Source organism: Hemicordylus capensis, chromosome 2, assembly GCF_027244095.1.
Source record: "Hemicordylus capensis ecotype Gifberg chromosome 2, rHemCap1.1.pri, whole genome shotgun sequence".
NCBI lineage: Eukaryota > Metazoa > Chordata > Lepidosauria > Squamata > Cordylidae > Hemicordylus > Hemicordylus capensis.
Genome location: NC_069658.1, coordinates 256,477,749 through 256,504,610, shown reverse-complemented (window position 1 = coordinate 256,504,610; position 26,862 = coordinate 256,477,749). Strand labels below are relative to the sequence as shown.

Genomic DNA, 26,862 nt, shown 5'->3' with positions numbered 1-26,862 from the left:
CAACTTTTGAATCGCCCTCCAGAGAGTTATTCGCACATGGCTTCATGCTGCAGGGTAAATGTTGAGCAAAGCCTTGCAGCATTGAGGAAAGCAGCCCCTCCCCTCTGCTCTCAGGTTTTGTTTTGAGGCAAGTTCACATGTCATGCCTCCTTCTAGCCAATGGGGGGGGAGAGATTACTAAAGAGCTATATCTGCATTTCTAAAGAGAGTATCCCTCTTTTCATGCTAATGATTTAACATCAGTGCTTCTCCCTATTTGCTCCAGTGCTTTCAGAAAAAGCAGCTTAAAACCAGCATTTCAAAAACCCAGAAATACAGCGAGATAAGCTAGAATTTGCAAGACAAAGCCAGCTTTGTGTGTGGATTGGGTTCAAGGATCTCAAAGGGATTCCTTCTGAGTAAGGAAGGAGTGTGAATGCACACACTCAGGGGTGTAGCAAGGTTGCCGTGGCCCCAGAGACAAGATCTTAAAATCCCCCCCCCCCCCCCGAAGCTCGGCTCATGAAGTAAAGAAATCTTAAATGAGGCTAATGCAAGTCATTTAATGGTACTAGAGAAAGACCTGCTGTTCTGGTAGCTCCAGGTCTTAACACTCACATCAATTTCGGAGGATGAATACAACTGAAGGAAGCCTGGGTGGTGGCGGGGGCATGGCTGGGGGAGTCAGTCATGTGACTTGCCTCTGGTGGGGCCCCCAAGTCAGTGGGTCCCCAGACAACTGTCTCCCCCCCTTGCCCTGTTATAGTTACACCCCTGCACACACTCTCTTCTGAATGAGATTCGGAGTAACAGCCCCGTCTGTAAAGCCTCCCAGCTGGTATTCCTGAGGGAGGGGCTTTAGAGTGGAGCAGAGAGTGGCAGTTAAACTGTCTAACTGGGAGCTCAGTGAGTCAGATAGGGACGGACAGGGCTAGAAAGAGTTTCTCTAGGGAGATAGGCTCTGTTGAGGGGAGATAGACTGGTGGGGTTCCAGAGAGGGACTGGGTAGGACAGGATCGGTGTTTATAGGAGCTGGATAATCCAGCTATGACTACCTCAGTCACACGGCATATCTCTGTCCATGCACAATGTGCAGAGCATCTGCCAGTGGGTGAAGTTTGTGTTGTCATAGAACCTGACATGATAGCTTATATACTTTGTAGTCAAGCCATGATTTTGTTGTTATAGAAACCATTATGCATGTAAAGCCCTGCTTAAGCACAGGGAGAAACCTTTCAACTTCTTGTCCATTATTAAACTTGACTTTGTTTTATTCTAAAGTTAATTCAGTGTCCAGTGTATTATACCTTCTTCCCATGCAGCCCTCAGCCATACTACTAAGAGGTTGTCAGGACACAAACCTAAGCAAGAAGAGTGTTTTGGTGGCAGCGGAAGCTTGATACAGGGAAGGAGCGAAGAACATCATTCTCAGTAAAACTGGTCCACTTAGTTACAAAGTTCTTAATCCCTCTAGATTTGGGAAGAGACCTCCCCCACTCACTAGCAGTGTCCCAGAGGAGAGCAGGTCTTGTGGTAGCAAGCCTGAATTGTCCCCTTTGTTTAGCAGGGTCTGTCCAGGTTGCATTTGAATGGGAGACTATATGTTAGCACTGTAAGAAATTCCCCTTAAGGGACGGGGCCGCTCTGGGAGGAGCACCTGCCTGCTTGCATGCAGAAGGTCCCAGGTTCACTTCCTGGCATTTCCAGATAGGGCTGAGAGAGACTCCTGCTCACAAACTGGGAGAAGCTGCTGCCAGTCTGTGTAGACAGAACTGAGCTGGATGGTCTGACTCAGTATATGGCAGCTACCTATGTGCCTATCACAGGCAGGGTATGGCTCATCACAGAAGCTTTTGCAACTTATTTCAGAGGATGTGATGTAGAATTCATTCAATGTGAAATAGTGAAATTGCCAATCTCCTTGCTAAAATATATAACTTATCCCTGAAATCAGGCTCTGTACCAGAGGACTGGACAGTAGCAAATGTAACACTGATTTTCAAAAAGGGATACAGGGGCGATCCCGGAAATTACAGGCCGGTTAGCCTAATGTCCATTCCATGTAAATTGATGGAAAGCCTCCTCAAGGATAAAATTGTAAAGCACATAGAAGAACAGGCCCTGCTGGGAGTGAACCAGCATGACTTCTGCAAAGGTAAATCTTGCCTCACCAACCTTTTGGAGTTATTTGAGAGTGTCAACAAGTGTGTGGATAAGGGAGATCCAGTTGACATAGTCTACCTGGACTTCCAAAAAGCTTTTGACAAAGTTCCTCATCAAAGACTCGTGAGGAAACTTAGCTGTCATGGGATAAGGGGACAAGTACATGTGTGGATTGCTAACTGGTTGAAAGACAGGAAACAGAGGGCAGGTATAAATGGAGAGTTTTCACAATGGAGGGAAGTAAGAAGTGGGGTCCCCCAGGGAGCTGTACTGGGACCGGTGCTTTTTAATTTATTCATAAATTTATTATTTATTTATTTATTTATTTATTAGATTTATATACCGCCCTTCCAAAATGGCTCAGGACAGTTCACAACATGATAAAAACAATTAAAACAAATTAACAATTAAAATCAAACTATTAAAACACAATAAAACCAATAAAACAGCTAAAAGCCCAGAAAATCAAGGCAACAGTATAAAACAGTTTAAAACATTTAATCATTTAAAACTCTAGAAGGCAAGGCCAAATAGGTAGTTTTTAAGGGCTCTCTTGAAGGACAGAAATGATCTGAAATTAAGAATTTCTGCCGGGAGTGCATTCCATAGCCAGGGAGCAGCTACAGAGAAGGCCCGCCTCTGTGTCGCAGACGAACCGGTGGCAACTGGAGACGGACCTCCTCAGATGACCTTAACGTACGGTGGGGATCATGTAGAAGAAGGCACTCTCTTAGATAACTTGATAAATGATCTAGAAGCAGGGGTAAGCAGCAAGGTGGCCAAATTTGCAGATGATACCAAACTCTTTTGGGTAGTGAAATCCAAAGTGGATTGTGAGGAGCTCCAAAGGGATCTCTCCAAACTGGGGGAGTGGGTGACAAAGTGGCATATGCGCTTCAATGTTGGCAAGTGTAAAGTGATGCACATTGGGATGAAAACCCCCAACTTCAAGTATACACTGATGGGATCTGAGTGGTCGGTGACTGACCAGGAGAGGGATCTTGGGGTCGTGGTGGACAGCTCGTTGAAAGTGTCGACTCAATGTACGGCATCTGTGAAAAAGGCCAATTCCATGCTAGGGATCATTAGGAAGGGGATTGAAGATAAAACAGCTAATATTATAATGCCCTTATACAAAACTAATGTGCAACCACACTTGGAGTACTGCGTACAATTCTGGTCACCACATCTTAAAAAGGACATTGTAGAACTGGAAAAGGTGAAGAAGAGGGCGGCCAAGATGATCAGGGGCCTAGAGCACTCTTCTTATGAGGCAAGACTACAACACCTGGGGCTTTTTAATTTAGAAAAAAGACGACTGCGGGGAGACATGATAGAGGTCTATAAAATCATTCATGGTCAGTGGCAGATTAATGGAGAGGCAGTGTAAGCATTTGCCTATGATCGCAAAATTTGAAGTTACAAGTGTTTTGAAGTTACTTCTAATCTTTGAGTCCAGTTTGATACCTGCTTCCTGATAAGGATGAAACAATTCCTGAACAAATGGAGAATTTTTCCAAACAGAGTATTTTCTAGGAATCTGATGACATCTTCAGCGAATGAATACTTGACTCAAATCAAAAAGTGTATGAAACAACGGAGGGAGAAACTTGTTCCTAAATTTATTGACAAACAAACTCAAGTTTATTCTCTCTTTAGCGGGAAGATTTCTGAAACAGCAAATGATTCCAATCAGCATCTGGCGGACTTAGAAGACTCGCATTTAGTTATGTTGTCCCAGATAGAGAGTTCTCTGGAGACCGTCGATTCTTTAGCTTAATCATTGTTGAACATGCATGATGTTCCAACTGAGATTAATAGTATAATTTCTAAAGAGAGTCATGAGAAGGCGAAGGTGACAGAAAAGAGTGTGCGATCTGCTCATCGTCCTTCACCTCATGGCGACAAACAATTACAACTATCTACAGGAATCGGGAACAATCAATCTGTTGAGACTGCCGAGATTTATAGTGGTAATTGCAATGTGGCAACTGTTGATACTAATTTTTTGAATTATAATAAACCTGTTCCAAGATTGCTATTGACAGCTGACCCACATTTAGATGACTTCTTCTCAATACTGACATCTACTAACTTTAATCGAACAGAGACTTCCTACATGGATGATGAAGGTTTGGGTCTGCAGAACCAACATAATAATTGTGATGTACTGAAGCTACCTCACAGACCTGTGGAGTATTGATATGTTGCCCCTGATCCGCATCAACGATCCGCTTCTATAATCTCTTGGAACATCCATGGTTGGGGCTCAAAGTTGCTGGACTGCGATTTTCTAAACTTCATTTCGACATTTGATATTATAATTATGCAAGAGACTTGGTGGATGGGCGAGATAAGATTTTTGGATTACTCTCCCTTCATGGTGCCTGCCGTTGCAAGTCAGAAAGCTGGTAGACCACTTGGAGGTCTCACAATTCTTATAACTGCCAGACTGAAAGGACAGGTTGTAATGCTATCCCACTCGGTCGATTGGGCTATGTCAGTGTTGGTCACCTCTCATAACATTAAATTTCTCTGTGTTGGTCTGTATGTTCCTACCCAGAGTTGCCATCTCCAAACAAAGGTATTATGGGAAGAGGTTGAGTCGTACATCTCAAGGTTAATTGATGAATAACCTAATGTTCCGATAATTATAGCCAGTGACTGCAATGCAAGATTGGGGTATGATGATGTTTCTCTTTATGGAGGACACGGAGTTTAGTCCTTCAAATCGTGTCTTTTTAGATACCACGAGCAATTTCGCAGGACTATGTCTAGCCCGTATGGCTAATAACTTGGATTTATTTCTGTTAAATGGAGTGGCTCCAGGTGATTGTCCGGGTCAATACACTTTTCATCGAGGGAAAGGTTTATCCACAATTGACTATGTGCTTGTCACGAGAGACGTATTTGACTCAATAGACAACTTTAAAATTAGTGCTAGACCTGAAAGTGACCATAATCCCTTAACTTTAACCTATATATATGATGGACACCCTAAGACCTATAAGAATGTGTGTTTAACTCAATCTAAGGAATTGCGGGGTGGCAGAGTTAGGTGGAATTATAAACTGGATCAACTTTTCTCCCTTTGGATCAATTCAGAGACTGGCGAAGTGGCTAGGAGGAATCTACATGGTGTTTTAACCAACCTGGATAGAGATCACTGTGTTATTAAGAGCTATGAGACTTTTATTTGCTCAATTAAAGCTTTAATAACCAAATCGGATCATGCCAGTTCAGAACTAAAATCTTACCGCCCTAAAAAATGGTTTGATCATGAGTGTATTAGGGCTAACAAACACCTTGTTACTCTTTCAAAGTATGCTAGTTCCAATCCCTCTGCAGACCTGGTTATAGAAATATCGGAAAAGAAAAAAGAATATAAAGCCCTTCTTAGATTAAAAAAAAGGGCTGATACACAAAAGAAGTGGTCACTTCTAATAAGTGCAGTGAAGAACAAAGATTAGATGAGCTTTTGGAGACTAATTTCAATACCAAACAATAAGATATATTCCTTTCAGGTTTGCCCAATAACCCCAGTATTGTGGGAAACTCATTTTCGGGCACTTCATAATGATATCTCTCCTCAAAGTGCCCTTCAAATAGGTTCATTACCACATTGGTCTCCGGTCTCCACATATGAGATAGAGCAGTTAATCATGCAATTGAAATGCGGGAAAGCACCTGGAAACGATTGTATCCCGCTGGAACTTCTGAAGCTCTATAAAGATTGGTGGGCTCCTGTGCTGGCCGCTTTCTTCACACATATTGATCAAACTGCACAATTTCCCCAGGATTGGGGAACGGCGATTGTGGTTCCTATCCATAAGAAAGGCAGAAGGGATGACCCCTTTAACTATAGACCAATTAGCCTTTTAAACATTATAAGTAAACTCTATGCCAAGCACTTATGTGTTACATTATGTGCTTGGATGGAGCAGGAGTGCATTATTGAGGATGAACAGGCAGGATTTAGAGCTAATAGATCTGGATTAGACCACTGTTTAATATTACAACATCTTGTGGACAAACAGGTCAAAAGGAATAAGCAACCTTTGTTTGCCGCTTTTATAGACCTTAAGATGGCTTTTGATACAGTTTCTAGAAGTCGTCTTTGGTCTAAATTGGCGGCTACTTCTATGGACTGAAGGCTTCTACTTCTGCTCATCAAACTGCATGAAAATTCCTTTTTAAGAGTGCGTTTAGACCATGCTGGCAATCTTGCAAACTCAGTACCCATTAGGAAAGGGGTGCGACAAGGGTGTGTATTAGCCCCTTACTTATTTAACCTTTATATTAATGATTTGATGAAGCGTTTGCAGACATCTGACACTCATCCACCAAAACTAGTCAACAAGAAAATCCCAATCCTGATGTATGCTGACGATGCAGTAATTTTATCTCAAACCAGGGTTGGGCTTAAAAGAGCGTTAGATGCCTTAGCACTATACTGCAGAGAGGAGCATCTACAGATCAATTATGACAAATCTAAAATTATGTGCTTCACCAATAAAGTGAAAAAATGTGTATGGATGCTAGATGGACATAGACTAGAACAGGTAAATCAAATAAAATATTTGGGGGTAATTTTTCAACAAAATGCTGGGAAATCAGCACATATAAGTATGGTCACAGAGTCGGCAAAACGTAGCACAGCAGCAATTTTAAGATTTTTTTAGAACTCAGGGTGAAGGCTTCATTCCAGCTGCTTTAAAGCTCTATACTGCAAAGGACATTCCGCAATTATTGTATGGTATTCAATTCGGTCCATACTCAAGGTTTGACATTCTGGAAAGAAGCCAATCAGGGTTCTTGAGGAACTTATTTGGCACTCCAAAATGTACAGTGAATGTGACTTTAAGGATAGAGGCTGGCTTTATAAAAATTGAATCTCGGGCCTGGGTTCTAATTATCTATTTTTGGTTGAAAATACATCTGCGACCAGTTGGTTTAATTCCTGAGTTTCTCTCAGCTAGTCCCCAGTCACTATGGTGTGCTACAGTAAGTAATAAACTCACCTTTCTAGGCTTAGATCCAGCTCAATTGCTGGAACTGGGTCTAGCGAATGCGAAAAGAGTAGTGAGACAACGCCTTGTTGATATTGAGATCCAAGAAAACTGGGCTGTACTTCCAGAGTTTTATAGAGTAATAAGAACTAAGATGGACCTTTCCCCCACAAAATATCTGTCGACAATCACTTTCTCTAAGTTTCGATGGATATTTATGAGAGTGAGGGTTAACTCCTTTCCATCTGCACTTCTGTGAGGTTTCAGGGTGTGCCTTTAGAAGAACAATGACATTGTAGTTGTGGGTCAGGAGATACAGAAACTGTTGCACACATTCTTCTCCATTGTAAATTCCATTTATATTCTAGGGAATGCCTTATTGCTCCTTTCATATGAAAACTGGCAGATCAATCTAATGATAATCTTGTAAAACATCTGCTCTCAGATAAAGATGCTTCAATCTCTATTTCTGTAGCTAAGTTTAGTTATATTGCTTTTAAGAGGTATAATGGGATATCATCCTAATTCTAAACTGTATATGTGTGTGTGTGTGTGTGTGTGTGTGTGTGTGTGTGTGTGTGTACACACACACACACACACACACACACAAACATTTTAATGTCTATTAATTTTTACTCTCTGTTTGGTCAATGACTGTAAATAAAATTACAATTACAAAACTATGCATGGTGTGGAGGAAGTGGAGAGAGAGAAATTCTTTTCCCTCTCCCATAACACTAGAACCAGGAGTCATCCCATGAAATTGATTGCTGGGAAATCTAGGACCAACAAACAGAAGTACTTTTTCACACAACACATAATCCACTTGTGGAATGTTCTGCCACAAGATGTGGTGACAGCCAACAACCTGGATGGCTTTAAGAAGGGTTTGGATAACTTCATGGAGGAGAGGTCTATCAATGGCTACTAGTTGGAGGGCTGTGGGCCACCTCCAGCCTCAAAGGCAGGATGCCTCTGAGTACCAGTTGAAGGGGAGTAACAGCAGGAGGTAGGGCATGCCCTTAACTCCTGCCTGTGGCTTCCGGCGGCATCTGGTGGGCCACTGTGCGAAACAGGATGCTGGACTAGATGGGCCTTGGACCTGATCCACCAGGGCTGTTCTTATGTTCTTATGTTCTTATGTTCTTATGTTCAACTTCAAAAATTCTTTAAAATCACCCATTTGCCCAATTTCTTTGAAATTTGGGTGATTCTTCCTTGTATCCATTGGGCACTACCACCCACTAAAACCCACTCTGGGCCATCCTGGTGCCACCACACACACACACACACACACACACACACACGGGGATTTATAACAGGCTGCTGTAATCCCCTTTATTGTCTATGGGGAAAAGATTACAGATGCATAAACTTTAAAAATCATTTAAAAATCACCTCTTTGCTCAATTTCTGTGACAACTGGGTGGTAGCTTCCTTGCACCCGTTGGGCACTACCACCCACCACAACCCACTTTGGGGCACCCTGGTGCCCCCCACATGCAGCTATAAGATTGCTGAAATCCCCATTATTCCCTATGGGGGAAAGCTTAATGATGCAGCAACTTCAGAAATTCTTTAAAAATCACCCCTTTGCCCAATTTCTTTGAAATTTGGGTGATAGCTTCCACCCATTGGGCACTACCACCCAACCCACTTTGGCCAAAAAATGGAGTTCTAAATATCTGAAATTTTGGGTCCGAATCTGGGGTGATTTGTTTTGTACCCAAAACTTGGCAGTTGAGGACAGGGGTGATTTGTCTACAAATCACCCAAATTGGCGAGATTCGGGTACAAATTGTTTTATACCTCAATTGTTTTGCACATCCCTATTTGATACCATTGTCCATTGTAACCTGCTGGGTCGCTTGAAGTAGGTGGGATTGGGTGGCATTATTTTACAGTGGTCCCATTCCTACCTCTCTGGCAGATTCCAGATGGTGTCACTTCAAGACTGTGACTCTGAAAAGCAAGAGCTAAAGTGTGGGGTTCCAGAAGGCTCCGTACTGTCTCCAATGCTTTTTAACATCTACATCCAATCTTTGGAAGAGATCATCAGGAAGTTTGGTCTGGTGTCATCAATATGCTGATGACACCCAGATCTATTTCTCTGTACCATTTCATCAGGAAATGGCATGACCCCCCTAAGTGCCTGCCTCGAGGCGATATTGGGCTGGATCCGGGATAACAGGTTGAAGTTGAATCCAAACAAGTCGGAGGTACTGTCTGTAGGGGGTCAGGATCTGAGAGATGGCTTACATCTGCCTGTTCTAGATGGGGTGACACTCCCCCTAAAAGATCAGGTTTGCAGTATGGGAGTACTCCTGGATCCCACACTTCCTTGGTTTTTCGGGTTGATCCTGTGTCCAGGAGTGCTTTTTATCAGTTTTGGCTGATACGGCAGATATGCCCATTTCTGGAGACAAATGACGTTAAAATGGTGGTACATATGCTAGGCTTGACTACTGTAATACACTCTACTTGGGACTGCCTTTGTAAGTAGTTCAGAAATTACAATTGGTACAGAATGCAGCAGACAGATTGGTCTCTGGGTTCACCTGAAGGAACCATATAACACCGGTTTTGAAAGAATTGCACTGACTGCCAATATATTTCTGAACGAAAAACAAAGTGCTGGTTATTACCTATCAAGCCCTTAATGGCTTTGGTCCAAGGTACTTGAAAGCAACTTCTCTGTCGTGAACCCTGTCACCTATCACAATCTTCTGGAGAGGTCTGGTTACGGTTGCTGCCAACTCGTTTGGTGGCAACTTGGGATCGGGCCTTCTCTGTGGCTGCCACAGGGTTTGGAATGCGCTCCCTGCTGAAATAAGAGGATCTCCTTCTCCGTTTGTATTTAGGAGGACCCTGAAGAAATACTTGTTTTCCCAGACTTTTAACTGAAATCTAAATTTTAATGTGTTTTTATTTATTGTGATTTTTAAAATTTATTCAATTAGCAAATTTATTGACCGTTTGACTTCCTTAGACTCGAGGTAGTTTACATAAATTAAAACAACGAAGACAAGAGAAGAAGCGGGAAAAGGGGAGAGGAAAAAAGAAAAGGAACAAAAGAAAAAGACCCCCCACACACACACACACTCACAGGATAAAAACTAAAAGCCTGGCAAAGCCTGGTTTTCAGGAGCTTCTTAAAGGACACAATAGAGGGGGAATCACAAATCTCAGAAGGCAGAGTGTTCCATAAGGAGGGGGCTGCAACAGAGAAGACCCTCCCATGAACCCAGGCCACACGTACCTCCCCTGGGCCTGGAACTCTGAGAAGGCCCACCTGAGACGACCTCACCGGGCATGTCGAAAGAGGCAGTCCTGAATGTACACAGGAGCCAAATCCATTTTTATCTGTTTTGTCAATTGTAAATGATTTAAATTTTATATTATGTTTTAATTTGTACACCATGCAGAAATTTTAATATCAGGTAATATAGAAATTCAATCAATCAATCAATCTGTGGATTGGGAAAGCCTCTGGGTTCCCCTTCAAGAAGGCTTCTTTGATGCCAATATATGGATAGGGATGGTGATGGGTGATCTTAGCCTAGAAAACACTGTGGCTCTTCTTAAGCCAGTGCTGCTCAAACTCTCAGTCTGTATGCTCTGTTGATGTTTTCTCTTTCTCTTTCAGCTAATACGCTGACTTGCTATTATGGTCATACTCCAGTCGAAGGTTCTGACAATGGCTTCTGTGTATCAGGCTCTTCACCAGGATATAGAAATAATGGTATTATTTTGAAACCTGTTCATTTTCATAATTTGCCAATTGTTTTCATAATCATCAAGAATTTTTATAACCCTTTATGATCACCAAGAATTAATACAGTAATTATCCAAGAATTCTACTTTCCAAAATTATGAGAGAGGACTGCATGCATAATCTATGTGTCAAGATTCACAAATGTATCTAATTTCAAATGCTAAACGTTGCTGTTGCATTGCTGATTAGTTAAAAATCACAACAGTTTTTTATTTCCATCAGATTGGCCAGTGGTGAGAATCACCTATTCCCCACTGAAGTGCTTATTACTGGGCATGTAAGTCGCAGGGGTGGGATTGGTTGTCAACACTGACAGGATAGTGTAGGCAGAGGATATGTAGCCATGCATGGTGTTAAACTGGAGGCTCCTTTAAGGTGAAAGGGTGTTGTAAGGAACAGCCTCTCATCGGTTTGTGGCCATGGGGTGTTTGGGGAATGGGCCTGCTTTGGGGACTGCTTGGCTCTTCCAGAGTTTTGTGGCTTGGGGGCCACCGAGTCGGGTAGCTTCCCCTCAAGTCAGGGCACTGTGTGGCTGGGAGGAGACTATTGCTGCCTAACAGTGGCTGGCATCCCCCAAGCCTGGTAACTACACCCAACAGTGGATGAGCAGTCCTTGCAAGGATGCCAACCTCTCCTTTGGGGGAGTAGTTGCCCACACTCTAGTTTTGTGTTACAATTTCTTGCTCTGATGTGGCAGGTCTCTGTTAATTATGTTAATCAAGTGTGGCCATAGTTTATCCTACTCGTGCATGTTCTGTCTTTATTGGGGTATGGGGCAATTCTTCAATTTAGTACAATTGCAATCAGGCAGCTTCAAGGCAGTGGCGTATCTAGGGTAGGGCAGGCAGGGCACGTGCCCCGGGCGCCACTTGAAGGGGTGTGCCATTTTTTAAAATTATTTTTTTTTAATGGCCACCGAAAACAAAATGGCCACTGTGCATGCTCAAATGGCCTCTGTGAGGCACTTGGCCATGCCAGGCCTCCCAGAGGCCATTTGCGCATGCACGGCAGCCATTTTGTTTTCAGTGGAGATATATATATATATATATATATATATATATATATATATATATGCCACCGCACATGCTCAAATGGTCCCTGCAAAGCCCTAGAGGCCAGTGATGGGAGGGGGAACCTTTGCAGACCACCCCACAGCCTTTAGGAAGCCCCCGAAGGGGCTAAAGGTATTTTTTGAATTTAATATAATATAAATCACTGTACACATATTCAGTTTGGCACTATGTACGGAGAATCAGGGCTTGTGAATAATGAGCTGAAGCTTATGAGCTACGATTGTATTCATTTGCTCTTACTTTGCTTCTTGTGATTAGTGAGTTAAATGAGATGTCTTAATAATATGGCTATTAATGTTGAGTTTGTCTTTGAATCAGTGTGAAATCCTTAGTATTAAGGCCCACTGGAAGTTTCTTGCTCTCTTTCTCTCATTTTAACTGTCTTTTTGAAATACTAGAATATATTACAAACACTCACAGTTTACTCTGCATATCCTTTAATTATTTTTAGAGTATCTGGGAAAAGTCAAATTCTCCATTTATTTTTAAAACTTATGTAATAGTGATGCTACAATGCATAGTAGAGAATTAGACAGGCACTTCTGTTTAGTTTTCCAAGTACACCTCCACATAATATTTGGGCATTTCATGAGCCCCAGCATACTGAAATTTGTAGTTTCCCAGCATTTTTTTGTCTGGCTACGTCCACTGCTAAATAGTTTTTGAAATATTAAGATTAACAAGCTTGACTTATTTTTCAGGTGATATTATGGTAAAGTTATCTGAAAGATGGGTGTCAGATGTTTGGACAGGGGGTGCAATTTCAGTGCTTGCCCTAGGCGCTATTTTCCCTAGATACGCCTCTGCTTAAAGGTAGTGGTGAAGTTGAAATGAATCAAATCAAAGGATACCATACCATATCCATGTTGCCTGAATTACACACCTGTTAAGTGCATGGCCCTTAACACCCTACTTATTCCAAGCATTTTGGACCTTCAGTGAACATGGTAAAGCAACCTGTTAAGGTATTGCAGCCACACCCCAAGAAGACATGAGACTACAGTTTGTGGTGAAAAGGGCTACAATTTTATTGAATTAACTCAAACACAACTAGAAATGGAAACTGGGATTGGATCTCCACCCACACAGTGTGGAAGCTAAAGGCATGCCACCTCAGTGGCAGCCTTACCTAATACCCATGGGTGATGCACCTTGGCTCCAGGCAGCTGCCTTGCTCTAAAGCAGAAGCTGTCCATCTTAGCCAACCTAAGGTCAGGTCTCTGCCCTTGGTGGCACTGTATCTGCCACAGTGGGGGTTAGCCTAGCTTAACACCCTGCACCAAAAACCACACAACACAGCAGCTAATCCCTTCTGTAGGTCCCCCCCAAAAATCTTGATGGCCTGAGGCAAAAGAGTGTGTAGCTCACACAGTGTAGCTCAGCATGCCCAGATTTAGATCCCCCCCAATGCAGAACTCTGGAGGATGGACCACCCCTGTCCCTGGGGAATAACTCACCTGTCTGCTGAGAATGGACTGAGGGAGGAGGAGAAAGCCGACACTATCTGTAGGCCGGAAGCCCCGCCCTCTCCCAGCCAAGAGCCAATCAGCTCACACCCCAGCCTCATGCTTCTTATGCAGAGGGCTTAGGCAAACAAACTGTGCCACCCATTTGGGCAATGAGTGGCTGGATTTTAAAAAAATGTTTATATGTGTTTTTTATGTTATGTTCATTGTTTATATGATGCAGAAGGTGACGCAGGGATCTTAAATTACTATTTCTAGTTTTTGTTTGAGTCCGGTTGATGAGTCAACCTTAACCTTTTTCTGAAATGGAAGGCGTTTTGATCCTAGAATTGTTTAATGACATATTAAAAACCTTGTCCAGTGCTGAGACCTGGCACAAATTAAGCTCTAATCACACATTTTTTTGGTCAACATTTACTCCTGATTTAAATTCTGAGGCATCATTTACTCCTGATTTAAGTTCTGTCTCTCTCACCCGCTCGCCAGTTCACATCTTCCAGTTAAAAGGATGTCTTGATGATGCTATTTTCTTTACCTTCTACAGACATAGTCGGATTTCGAAGAGAAGATTTTGAGAAATGTAACACAAAACTAAGATATGCTGGCGACAGATGGAGGTTTTCCTGCTGCACAACAGATAGATGTAATCCTATTATAAAAGCTAAAATAGATTATAATATCTAAAACCTAAAATCTGCTAATGGCAAGTGAGCCCGGCCTGTCAGTAACCTCAAGGCCTAACGTCCTGGATGAAGCCTTTGGTAGATTTAGCCCAGCTGCTTATGTCTTGAGTGGATGTCAGGCTGCTGAAATAAATGAAGATGGAATGATAAACAAGCATCCCAAAGCACAGTTTATTTTTGATTTAATATGCTTGTATTACGGCACCTGCCACAGCTTCATAGTTTCACGAGGAACCCATGTATGTCTTGGAGCATTTCCTTCAAATATCTTGTTTTATTGCTAAACACTGTACACATGCAAATGCTGAGGAAAGCCAAGAGTCCAAAAGAATTGGGTGCTGCAGTAGAGGACTCCCACTCTGTTCCATATAAAGAGGGAAACTTGGAATTGTACATAATGTTTTCGAGCATTGTGTGGTGTCCCAAGCATGCAGGCAACCACAGATGTATGGATGGCAAAACAAAAGCGTCTAGTCACAGAAAGGAGCTCTCGGCAGGACCCCTTGGAAGCCCACATGAGAGGGGCTTCTATGACTTTGCCAGGATCCCCAGCCATGAAAAAGGAAGGCCCAGGGCCAGGTGAAGCTCGGGGAAGGAAGGAAGGAAGAAATTGAAGGCAGGTACACATGGGAGGCATAATTTGGAGGAATTCCACATCTGAGGTGGTGGGAGGTGGAGGTGGTAAGGATTAGAAGAGGCTTTTGAGGCCTGACTTGGGCTTCCTGGAGATATTGGGAAGCCAGCAGGAGGAGAGCCCTGTGAGGCAAGGAGCAAGTTTCTGAGTGCCCTAAGCACAGGGTGAAGCATCTACCTCGGTGGCAACCAGGGGTGGAACTGTAACTAAGCTCATGGGTTTGAACACCCTCTTTCCCCCACACCTTCAAAGCCACCTGGGGCTTTTACACATATGGTTCTTAGTTCACATCTCCTCCAGAATGGAGGGTGCGAGTCCGCATATCAGCTGGATTTACCCCCAAAGTCCCTATGAGCTATCAGGGACCAGTACACACATTGAGCTTTCTGGTATGCTCCACCACTTATCCTGCGATGTGTGGAGGGGCCATTGCCAGTAGTTCGGCTTTTTTCAAAACTCGTACTGATCACCATAGGAACATAGGCTTTACATACGCAGATGTTGTTAGAGAATGCCTTAACAATGGAGACTACAGGTTCGATGTAACCTAAGCCCTTTGTGTCTGAGCTGATTCCATGAGCCAGCATTTTTCTTCATGACACATTTTTCTTCATCATAGAGAGAAAGCAATGATTTCTACTTTAAACTTCCATGGCCTCTTAAATGGTCTGGGGTGGGGGTGGGAACATGAGGTGATGAAGGCACTCACAAAGGCAAGTTCATTATAAAAATCAGCAAAGCTTTGGGTCAGATTCGGCAGGTTTGGGTTAATGCTTGGCAACTTGTCTCACCAGTCTTCCATATCTAACTGTCAAACTTAACAAAAAGGTCTCTCACCTCTTCCTCTGGGATGTGATTGGTTGGAGAAAAAACCTGGAGCAAGCTGTGGGAACGCACACAGGAAAAAGATCTGCAGGGATTGTGGAAAGGAGCTGACCCTATGTTTATGGTCCATTTAATCCCCCAAATTAAACATTTTCAAATACCCCATGGCTTGAAGCCATGTCTGGATAGCTTCTTGGCTCAGTTTTATGGCCACTGGCTTGCCTCCTCTCCATTACCCAGTGGTATGGGTGGGAGTATTTCACTTAACTGGTGGCAATCCTTGCTGCTGCTGGTATCTGGAATGAAACATGGGACAGAGGGACCCAGAATGGAATCCAATGGGGAGGCTGTCCCATGCCCTACTGCTCAGTTGATCTCCGTGCATGCGCAGAGGCCATTTGAGGGGTTAGTATGGCAGTGTACTTCTTGACAAAGGCCTCTATCTTGTTTCTCAGGCTGAGGCAGTAGCCAGAGGTAATTTTTATCAGCTTCACCTGATACACCACTCTTGCAAATAGTGGATTTAGGCCCAGCCTTTGTATCAGAGCAAACCCACGTGGAGGAAAAAAATGCTGATTCGTTTACACCACATTTACTCAACAAAGGGTGTTCCTTTAAACTTAGACTGGTAGAAAATACACTGCCACCACACCCTAATTACAAAGCTTCGCCCCTCCCTGGATTTGGGAGATTGTCCAGGGAAACTCTCATTCTCTTGACCAAATGAAAAAACAAAACAGAAAACCTTCCACATGCAGCCTACACATGAAGAGAAAACTTGGTAGTCTGAGTTTCTGAGCAATCCACATTGAGGCATGTTTGCACCAGGCTGTTGGCCATGAGGCAGCCAGACCTTCATGGCTGGTGCTCACGAAGCCCGCTCCCCATCTTCTCTCATCTCCCTCTGGGCCCCTTCTGAGAACAAAGACCCCCTTCACTTCCTGCCACCAGACCCTCTCGTTCCCAGTCACCATGTGCTGAGTGGCTGATCCCCAGAGGTCACTTCCTGTCAGTCAGGAAAGGGTTCACTTCCAATTCAATATTTACTGGAAAAGTAGGGCTGTTACTGCCTGATACCACCTATGGACCTTTTTGAGGAGAACAACCTCACAACAGTGGTGCATTTGCTGGTAGCCTCCAGACTTCTCTACTGCAATGCACTCTATGTGAAGCTGCCTTTATATGTAGTCCAGAAACTGCAATTGATACAAAATGCAGCAGCCAGGTTCTGCAATTTACTCCTATTTCAAAAGCATTACACTGGCTGCTCATACATTTCTGTGCAAAATATAAATTGCTGGTGATTACCTATAAAGCTGTAAACAGTTTTGGCTCAGGCCACATGAGGCGACCAGAAGTTCCTGGGGTGTTCTCTGCACCGCTGTTCCTGGGTTTTCCCCTGTTAATCATTAGAATTGGTCAGCACAGATCTGCAGCATGATGTGGGTGCATCCACCATATCTTTTGAAAGCCTATTGCAATTACTAGTAGATACTTCATAAATCATTCATCACCATTTGTAGATATTTAGATAAAAGCAGACCGGTCATATTGCCAGGCAAGCTATCATCTAGAGCTCAAGTACATTGTGCTGGACTACAACATGACAAACAAGATGTATCGCATGATACATTTTGAGGGTCCTATTGCTGAGGCACCTAATGGTGCAGCAGGGAAGTGACTTGCCTAGGGAGAAAGTGGTTGTTAATTCAAATCTCTGCTGGTATGTTCCCCAGACATTAGAAAACACCTACCCTATGTCGTGCAGCAGTGATATAGGAAGGTGCTGAAAGGCATCATCTCATACTGCACGGGATGAGGCCATAGTAACCCCTCCTGAATTCTACAATGTAAACCACATGACTCTGTGGTTGCCAGGAGTAGACACCGACTTGACGACATGATCTTTCCTTTTTCCTATCGCTAAGCTAAAGTTGTGATGAACTCTGCTAAATCCAAACCGCATTAGGTTTGGAGAGTTTACTGTTCAATGATGCATTTCAGACTAGATTCCAAGAAGCACTGTTCTGAAGGGACTTCTGGACCAAAGCCGTGGTGGGACCACTCTCTGACTAAATATGCAGCCCCCAATCAGCAACACCCCACCTCTCAGGTTGCTGTCTCCAGGACCCAGCAGAAGGGATCTCCATCATCCCAGCCATGTATCACTCTCTAAGAGGCACGGCCAGCCATCTGCAGCCCCAGAGCCAGCAGCGCACTTGTGCACACCTCATTGTCACTGCCACACCCCTTGTGCACATGATCTATGCTCGGTCTCTCCAAGTCCACACTGAGCTGGGTGTTGAGGCAGCAAATTCCTGACTGCCAGCAGCACTGCCACTGCTGCATTTCTTCTCCTATTTCTTTCACCTCCCCTTTGCTGGGTCTCCGTGTGTACCTTGGCAGTAGGAATCTTTCCCTCACATCGCATAAAAAGGTTGCTGACTGTGCTGGAGAAAGATGCAGGGGAGAATGGAAAGTCTGCTTCACCTTCCTCAGCTGCTGCTGACTCAGCTCTTCCCCCACCAGCCTCCCCTCCCTGAAGCAAAGTCACTGCAAACAAGGCAGGCAGGACCAGGGCCTGGCATCATTCTCTTACTTTGCATTTTCCAATGGTCCAATGGCTCTACAGCAATTGCTTCCTGTTTGTGCTCCAAATCCCACCCAACTTTGTGCCAGGAATCTTTTAAAATGAGTTTTACTTGGCTGCTCATTGGTTTGGAGTGATCTGAGAGCCACGTTTAGAAGCAAAAGGAGAGGGAAGGGGGAAAAGTGATTTCAGCAAACCAAGGGGCAGGGAGGGAAATGAGATCTTTCATGTTATTTATATGAGTGGGTTGGATTCAACAACAGAATGTGCTGGACTGAAACAGAGACCTCTGTTGTCTTTATGGAAGGGAGGGAGTGTGTGTGTGTCACAGAGAGAGAGAAACAGAGACAGAAGAAATGACTGGTCTTCTTACTGGTCTGGAATGTCTGCAAGTGTGGTGGGTAGGAACCGAGGACCAATCACTCAGAAGAACTACTCTTTGAAAAGGCTTATTTTAAGAACATGAGAACAGCCCTGCTGGATCAGGCCCAAGGCCCATCTAGTCCATCCTGTTTCACACAGTGGCCCACCAGATGCCGCTGGAAGCCACAGGCAGAAGTTGAGGGCATGCCCTCTCTCCTGCCGTTACTCTCCTGCAACTGGTACTCAGAGGAATCCTGCCTTTGAGACTGGAGGTGGCCCACAGCCCTCCAACTAGTAGCCATTGATAGACCTCTCCTCCATGAAGTTATCCCAACCCTTCTTAAAACCATCCAGGTTGTTGGCTGTCACCACATCTCTTGGCAGAGAATTCCACAAGTGGATTATGAGTTGTGTGAAAAAGTACTTCCGTTTGTTGGTCCTAGATTTCCCAGGAATCAATTTCATGGGATGACCCCTGGTTCTAGTGTCACGTGAGAGGGAGAAGAATCTCTCTCTAACCACTTTCTCCACAACATGCATGATTTTATAGACCTCTATCATGTCTCCTCACAGTCGTCTTTTTTTCTAAACTAAAAAGCCCCAGGTGTTGTAGCCTTGCCTCATAAGAAAGGTGCTCTAGGCCCTTGATCATCTTAGTTGCCCTCTTCTGCACCTTTTCCAGTTCTATAACGTTCGTTTTTAGATGTGGTGACCAGAACTGTACGCAATACTCCAAGTGTGGAGTACATCATTTTGTATAAGGGCATTATAATATTAGCTGTTTTATCTTCAATCCCCTTCCTAATGATCCCTAGCATGGAATCGGCCTTTTTCACAGCTGCCGCACATTGAGTTGACATTTTCAATGAGCTGTCCACCACGACCCCAAGATCCCTCTCCTGGTCAGTCACTGACAGCTCATATCCCATCAGCATATACTTGATTTTGGAGGTTTTCATCCCAATGTGCATCACTTTACACTTGCCAACAATGAATCACATTTGCCACTTTGTCGCCCACTCACCCTGTTTGGAGAGATCTCCTTGGATCTCCTCACAATCCACTTTGGATTTCACTACCCAGAAGAGTTTGGTATCATCTGCAAATCTGGCCACCTCGCTGCTTACCCCTGCTTCTAGATCATTTATGAATAAATTATAAAGCACCAGTCCCAATACAGATCCCTGGGGGACCCAACTTCTTACTTCCCTCCATTCTGAAAACACTTCATTTATACCTACCCTCTGTTTCCTGTCCTTCAACCAGTTAGCAATCCACAAATGTACTTGTCCCCTTATCCCATGACCACTAAGTTTCCTCAGGAGTCTTTGATGAGGAACTTTTTCAAAAGCTTTTTGGAAGTCTGGGTATACTATGTCCACTGGATCACCTTGACCCACACACTTGTTGACACTCTCAAAGAACTCAAAATGGTTGGGGAGGCAAGATTTCCCTTTGCAGAAGCCATGCTGGTTCACTCCCAGCAGGGCCTGTTCTTCTAAGTGCTTTACAATTTTATCCTTGTGGATGCTTTCCATCAACTTGCCTGGAATGGACGTTAAGCTAACCTGCCTGTAATTTCCCAGATCCCCCCTGGATCCCTTTTTGAAAATCGGTGTTACATTGACTGCTCTCCAGTCCTCTGGTACAGAGCCCAATTGCAGGGGAAAGCTATATATGTTAGCAAGGAGATCGGCAATTTCACATTTGAGTTCTTTGAGGACATTTGGATGGATGCCATCCGGCCCCGACAATTTGTTACTTTTCTGTTTTTCCAGACAGTTTAGAACATCATCTCTTGTCACTTCTATCTGACTCAGTTCTTTAGCCTCCATCCCCAAAAAGCCTGGTTCAGGAACAGGTATATGTTCAGTATCCTCTGCCATGAAGACGGACACCAAGAACTCAGTTAGCTTCTCTGCAACCTCCATATCTTCCTTAATAATCCCTTTCACTCCCTCATTGTCTAATGGTCCAACCGCCTCCCTGGCAGGTTTTCTGCTTCTGATGTATTTAAAGACGTTTTTGTTATTCCCCTTGATACTTTTGGCTAAATGTTCCTCAAACTCTCTTTTTTGCCTCCCTTATTGTCACCTTGCATTTCTTTTGCCAGAGTTTGTGTCCCTCTCTGTTCTCTTCATTTGGAAAGGCCTTCCAATTTTGGAAGGAAATCTTCTTCCCTTTTATGGCTTCCTTGATGGTACCCGTTAGCCATACTGTCATCTTCCTGGACTTAGTGGTACCTTTGCTCCTTTGGGGTATACAATCTAACTGGGCTTCTAGTATTGTGGTTTTGAGTAAACTCCACGCACTCTGGAGATAAGTGACTCTCCTGGTTTTCCCTTTCAGCTTTCTTTTCACCATACCCCTCATTTGGGAGAAGTTTCCTCTTGTGAAATTCAAAATTGTCTGTGTTAAACTTCCTTGGTGATTCTCTCCCCACATGTATGCTGAATTTGATGGCACTATGGTCACTGTTCCCTAAAGGGTCGATGACACTGACATCATACACCAGGTTCTGGGTGCCACTCAGAATTAAGTCCAAGGTCGCCTTCTCTCTGGTCGGTTCCATGACCAACTGTTCTAGGGCACAGTCATTAAGCGTATCTAGAAATTTGGCCTCTTTGTCATGACCTGACTGTGAATTTCCCCAGTTTATTTGTGGGTAATTGAAGTCACCCATTATTACAGCCCTGCCTCTCCTTGACGCCTCCCTGATTTCCTCCTGCAACTCCCAGGCACTGTCAGTGTTTTGATCTGGAAGGCGATAGCATGTCCCCAGTAGCACGTTCCCTTTCAGGCCTTGTATTGTCACCCACAGGGTTTCTGTGGAGGACTCCAGTCCACCTAGGTTTTCTACCTTGTTAGATTCTATCCCTTCTTTAACATACAGTGCTACTCCACTTCCAAGGCACCCCTCCCTGTCCTTTCTATAGAGTTTATATCCAGGGATAACAGTGTCCCACTGGTTCTCACTGTTCCACCATGTTTCTGTTATGCCCACTATATCTATTTCTGCATTAGCAACCAAGCACTCCAGCTCACCCATCTTGGCTTGGAGGCTTCTGGCATTGGCATATAAGCACCTATACAATGAATCTCTCCTCTGATGTATGCTATTCTTTTGACTCTTTGACCTGCTGGCACGGGCTCTCGTCTACTCTTTGTGCGGTTCTGCTCTGTCCCCTTCTGTTTTATCTGAATTCTTTGCAGCCTCACACTTTAAAGGATGGCTTTTGCCGAATGGGATACTACTCAACTCCCATTGTCTGTTCCCCAGGCATCATTTTAAAAGCTGCTCTGCAACCTTTTTGATTTTAAGCGCCAGCAGTCTGGTTCCATCTTGGTTCAAGTGCAGCCCGTCCCTTTTGTACAGGCCTTGCTTGCCCCAAAATGTATCCCAGTGCCTAACAAATCTAAACTCCTCCTCCTAGCACCAACGTCTCATCCATGCATTGAAACATCTCAGCTCTGCCTGTCTCACTGTACCTGTGGGTGGAACAGGTAGCATTTCTGAGAATGCTACCTTGGGGGTCCTGGACTTCAATACACTACCGATCAGCCTAAATTTGGCTTCCAGGACCTCCTGAGTACATTTCCCCACATCGTTGGTGCCGACGTGTACCACGACAGCTGTCTCCTCCCCAGCATGGCCTAGTAGTCTATCTAGACTCTGTGTGATGTCCTCAACCTTCGCACCAGGCAAGCAAGTCACCATGTGGTCAACACGCAGGTCACAAACACCTCTCTCTATACTTCTAATGATCGAATCACCCAACGAGGCCCCTACCCCCCAAAGGAGTATCCCCTGTGCGAAAGGATATGGGCTCATCATCCATGGAAGTGGTTCCTGCTAAAGTAGCATTTCCAACTTCCTCAGACTGATGTCCTCCTGCCTGAGACCTTCATTCTCCCTGACAGGAGGAGAGCTACCAGCCCTGGAGTGGGATGCCTCTATCACATACCTGAAGGTCTCGTCCTCATGCCTCTCTGTCTCTTTGATCTTCTCCAGATCCCCCACCTTGGTCTCAAGGGAACAAATTTGTTCCCTGAGAGCCAGGGGCTCCTTGCACCGAGCACACAGCCATGACTTCTGCCCATGGGGCAAACAGTCATATATGTGGCACTCTGTGCAATACACTGGGAAGTGCCCCTTCCCCTGCTGACTTTCTATCTTCATACTGTTTTTGTTGGCTGTTTACAGTATTTAGAGATAGTTTATTAGAAGTAGTTTATCATTTATTATTATCTGTTTATTAGATAGTTTATTAGAAGGATAGGTCTCAGCTGTAATGGTCACCTATTTAACTGTCCAAACAGCCTTTCCAAAGAATATGAGGGATATGAGGGAGGGATTTGTACTTACGTTCTCTTCTCCACCAGGCTCCTTGTGATCACAGGGGCTTGCTCCAGGCTCCCCTGCACATTTCCCACTAAACTCCTGCAAAACTCCTACGTCCTGTTTGCTATCCCTGTTCGCTATGCTCTTGGGCCTTCATCTGTTATGTAGAATGTAGTCTTGCAACTGAGACACAGAATGTGAGTCAAAGGAATGTCAAAGGAATGTGGGGCCACCCCAGCCCTAGCTGACTCCACCCCCTCCAGGCAGGGACAAACTAAAACACTGGACTTTGCTAGCCCTGGCAAATTCTAGCTCTGACAAATAACCCGCACGCACACACACACAGAGACTCATCTCTTAAAGAGAAACCAATCCCTGAAAATATCCCCTCTTCCTGTTAGTTAGTTTGAAGGGGGGAAAGGCTAGATGTTTAGAAAAACTTGCTCACCTCCTCAGTTGTCTCTGCTCTTCACAGAGTAGTATTCCAACTTTTTCAATAGAAGTTTTTCAACTCTGTTCAGACATTGCACATGGTGTAGGTACATGTACGTGCTTTTGTGTGAATAATGGATATGACCCTATTTAAAAAGTAAACCTTGGTGTAGGCCCCCTCAAATCCAAGACAGGAAATGGAATATTGTCATTGTGGATGCCTTGGCTGGTGAGCATGGTCTCATCCTGTTAGGGTCCTTGGGTCTGGCCTCAGAGTAGAAGGGAGCAAAGTTTAAAGTCACCCTTCTCCTCTGCCTTGCGGATGTATCCCCCTTGTTACTAACCCCTCCCTGGAGACACAGAAAACATATGGATCTCTATTGCCCTCATCATCAGCCCGACCTTGTTTAGATACAGACTTGCAGGCCGGACATGCTGCTGCTGCTGCTCCACCCCTCCATTCACCTGGACCTTTATTTTATTTATTTATTTATTTATTTAACATATTTTTAGGGATGTGTGAATCGATTCGGGTATAAATTGATTTGTACCCAAATTAGATGATTCTGATGATCTGAAGACAAAACAAATCACCCCTGTGGTCCATTGGCTAGATTTGGGTCCAAATCAAATCACGTCAGATTAGATTCGAAGAGATTAAAGATTTTGATCCTTCCCATTAATTCCCCCAGATTCCCAGCTTTCATTTAAAAAAAAAAAGAAGCAAAGCTAAGCTCTAGCCCTTGTAGAAGTAGTGTTATGGACCAAAATGTGTGGTCACTCAAGTGTTTGGATTCTTTGGTGTATAATAACTTTCCCTCAATGAATATCTATGAGGATTCATCACACATCTTCATTTCTTCTATTCATGTTGATTGTATTTTTGACAGTACCACTGTCAAGTGCCATGTGCCAACTACACCCCCCTCCCACCCATAAGGCAGTGCTCAGTTTACGTTCTAGGAATTTTTTCAAGTGTTTAGGCTCTTTAGTGTCTATTAATCTTTCCTAATAATGAATCCCTATGAGGATTCATTACACACCAAAGTGTCTGAACACCTCAAAAATTCCTAAAATATAAATTGAGTGGCTTGTGGATTGGGGGGTAGTTGGAACATGGGATGCCACTAATTCCCCACCCCCACCTGCAAAGCAGTGTGGTCAAAATGAACAGAAGAAATGAAAGTGTGTAATGAAGACACCAAAGAATCTAAACACTGCAACAATTCCTAAAAAGTAATCTGAGTACCCCAGTGTGTGTGTGTGTGGGGGGGTGGGAGATGTAGTTGACACATGGCAGTTGACAGTTGGCACTGTCCAATGAACAGAAAATGAACAGAAGAAATGAAGGTGTGCAATGAATCATCATAGGGATTCATTATGAGGAAAAGTTATTATACACAAAAGAATACAAACACTTGAAAAATAATGACAGAACATTTTGCTCTATAATTCCACTTCTACAAGTGCTAGAGCTTAGCTTTTCCTTTTTTTAAAATGAAAGCTGGGGATCCATGTTAGGGTTAGGATAGGGTGACTTCGAAACCCTATTATTTCTTATGGCAGAAATATACGAAATCAGTAAAAACTAGAAAAAAATCATTAAATATCAATCAAGTGCCCCACCACCTTGAAATCTGGGTGGTAGTTGACACCCATGGAGACCTACCAATGACATGAATATTCAGGGTTGTGAAATAAGAATTTTACTGGAAAGTGATTAGAAGGCATAATGTTCTGAAATATGATTTCTCTAAGGTAGAGTTAAGCTTTCTTAAACAACTCTCTGAATTTCTATTTTGATCATCACTCAGTGGTGCTTGGGGGTGGGTCAGTTGTCTCTGTAAGTGTTGACTGACAGAAGTTCTTTCTCCTTCCCTTCAATACAAGCAATTACTAGGACTGGAGTGCGGTATAATTATGAGCAACCATTGCTGGCTCAAGCAGGGGTGTTGCCTGAAGTGATGCCAAGATGCCACTGACCATGCCCTCTGATGCTGATCTGTTACCTGATGCCCACACCAGCCCAAGGACCATGGGCGGCCCCACCTTGCTTGCTGGTGAATGCCCTCATTCCCCATTTCCTCACTGCCCTAATCTTCTGGCCAGACTGGGGCTTTAAGGTGCAGAAGTGAGGGCAGGGCTTCCATTTCCACTTCTTTCTCCCCACAGAAGATAAAGGCATCTAGCTAATCAAGCTAGAAGCTCCTTTCTTGCTGGTGATCTGCAGGATAAAATACTGGCATGCCCAGAAAACAGAGCAGCAAGGAGATTGGGAAGAGCAATATACATGGGAAAGGGGGGCGGGGATGGGGTCACCCACTAATGCTGGCCTTGGTAATGGAGGGTCTGGGCTGGGACATAGGGTGGGCATCATACAGGAGCTGGGGAGCAATGGTAGCAGGCATATGGGGCAATGCCTACCGGCAGTGGAAGCAGGGTGGGATGCCAACACCCGTGACCTCATTGTGCAGGCACCATCTGAGGCCACTGCCTCACTTCATCTCATAGATAAGCTGCCCCTTGGAGCTGCACTACAGTCTGAGGTAAAAGCTTTAAAGTTCTTCAAGGCCTGGGCAAATGGAAAGGAGTTTATCTGGCACCACAATCTGTACATTCTGGAGATGGGTCATCACAAGCAAAATGGCCACCAGCCACCTCATGGAGAAGGCAGGAGCAGAAGATCTATTATTAGGGCTGTGCATGTAGAAGAAATTTATTTATTTATTTATTTATTTATTTTTGCATTTATATACCGCCTTTCATTAAAAAGATAACCCCAAGGCGGTTTACAAAAGTTAAAAACATACAATAAAAACACAATAAAAACATCATGTTAAAAGTACAAAAACATATAAAAACAGGCATAAAAACAACACAACAAATAGGAACACAGAGAAGCCGCAGTAAAAAAACAATCATGTAAAAGCCTGGGTAAAAAGCCAAGTCTTTAAAAGCTTTCTAAAAGCCGTGATGGAGTCCGAGGAACGAATGGCCACTGGGAGAGCATTCCAGAGTCTGGGGGCAGCAACAGAGAAGGCCCTGTCCCGAGTGCACGACAACCGGGCCTCCCTCATTGTCGGCACCCGGAGCAGGGCCCCCTCAGATGTCCTCGTCCAGCGGGCAGCAACCCTTGGGAGCAGGCGGTCCCTCAAATACCCTGGGCCCAAACCGTTTAGGGCTTTAAAGGTCAAAACCAGCACCTTGAATTGGACCCGGAAACGAACCGGCAGCCAGTGCAGCTCTTTCAAAATGGGGGTGATATGTTCCCAACGGGCAGCTCTGGATAAAACCCTCGCTGCCGCGTTTTGCACTAGCTGCAGTTTCCGGATATTCTTCAAGGGCAGCCCCACGTAGAGCGCGTTACAGTAATCCAGCCGCGACGTGACTAAGGCGTGGGTAACCGTGGCCAGATCTGCCTTCTCGAGAAAGGGACGCAGCTGGCGCACCAGCCGAAGCTGTGCAAAGGCACCCCTGGCCACCGCCTCCACCTGAGCCTCCAAAAGCAGAGCCGGGTCCAGTAGTACC

The 26,862-nt window shown here is 44.2% G+C and overlaps 1 long non-coding RNA gene across 1 annotated transcript; it reads left to right on the top strand.

The window, feature by feature from the left end:
- The first annotated feature begins 770 nt into the window (after positions 1 to 770).
- On the top strand, positions 771 to 14,987 carry LOC128343027 (uncharacterized). The gene is made up of 3 exons (XR_008315319.1): positions 771 to 2,134; positions 10,798 to 10,893; positions 14,010 to 14,987. It is a non-coding gene; the product is annotated as an uncharacterized LOC128343027 (long non-coding RNA).
- Positions 14,988 to 26,862: the final 11,875 nt, after the last annotated feature.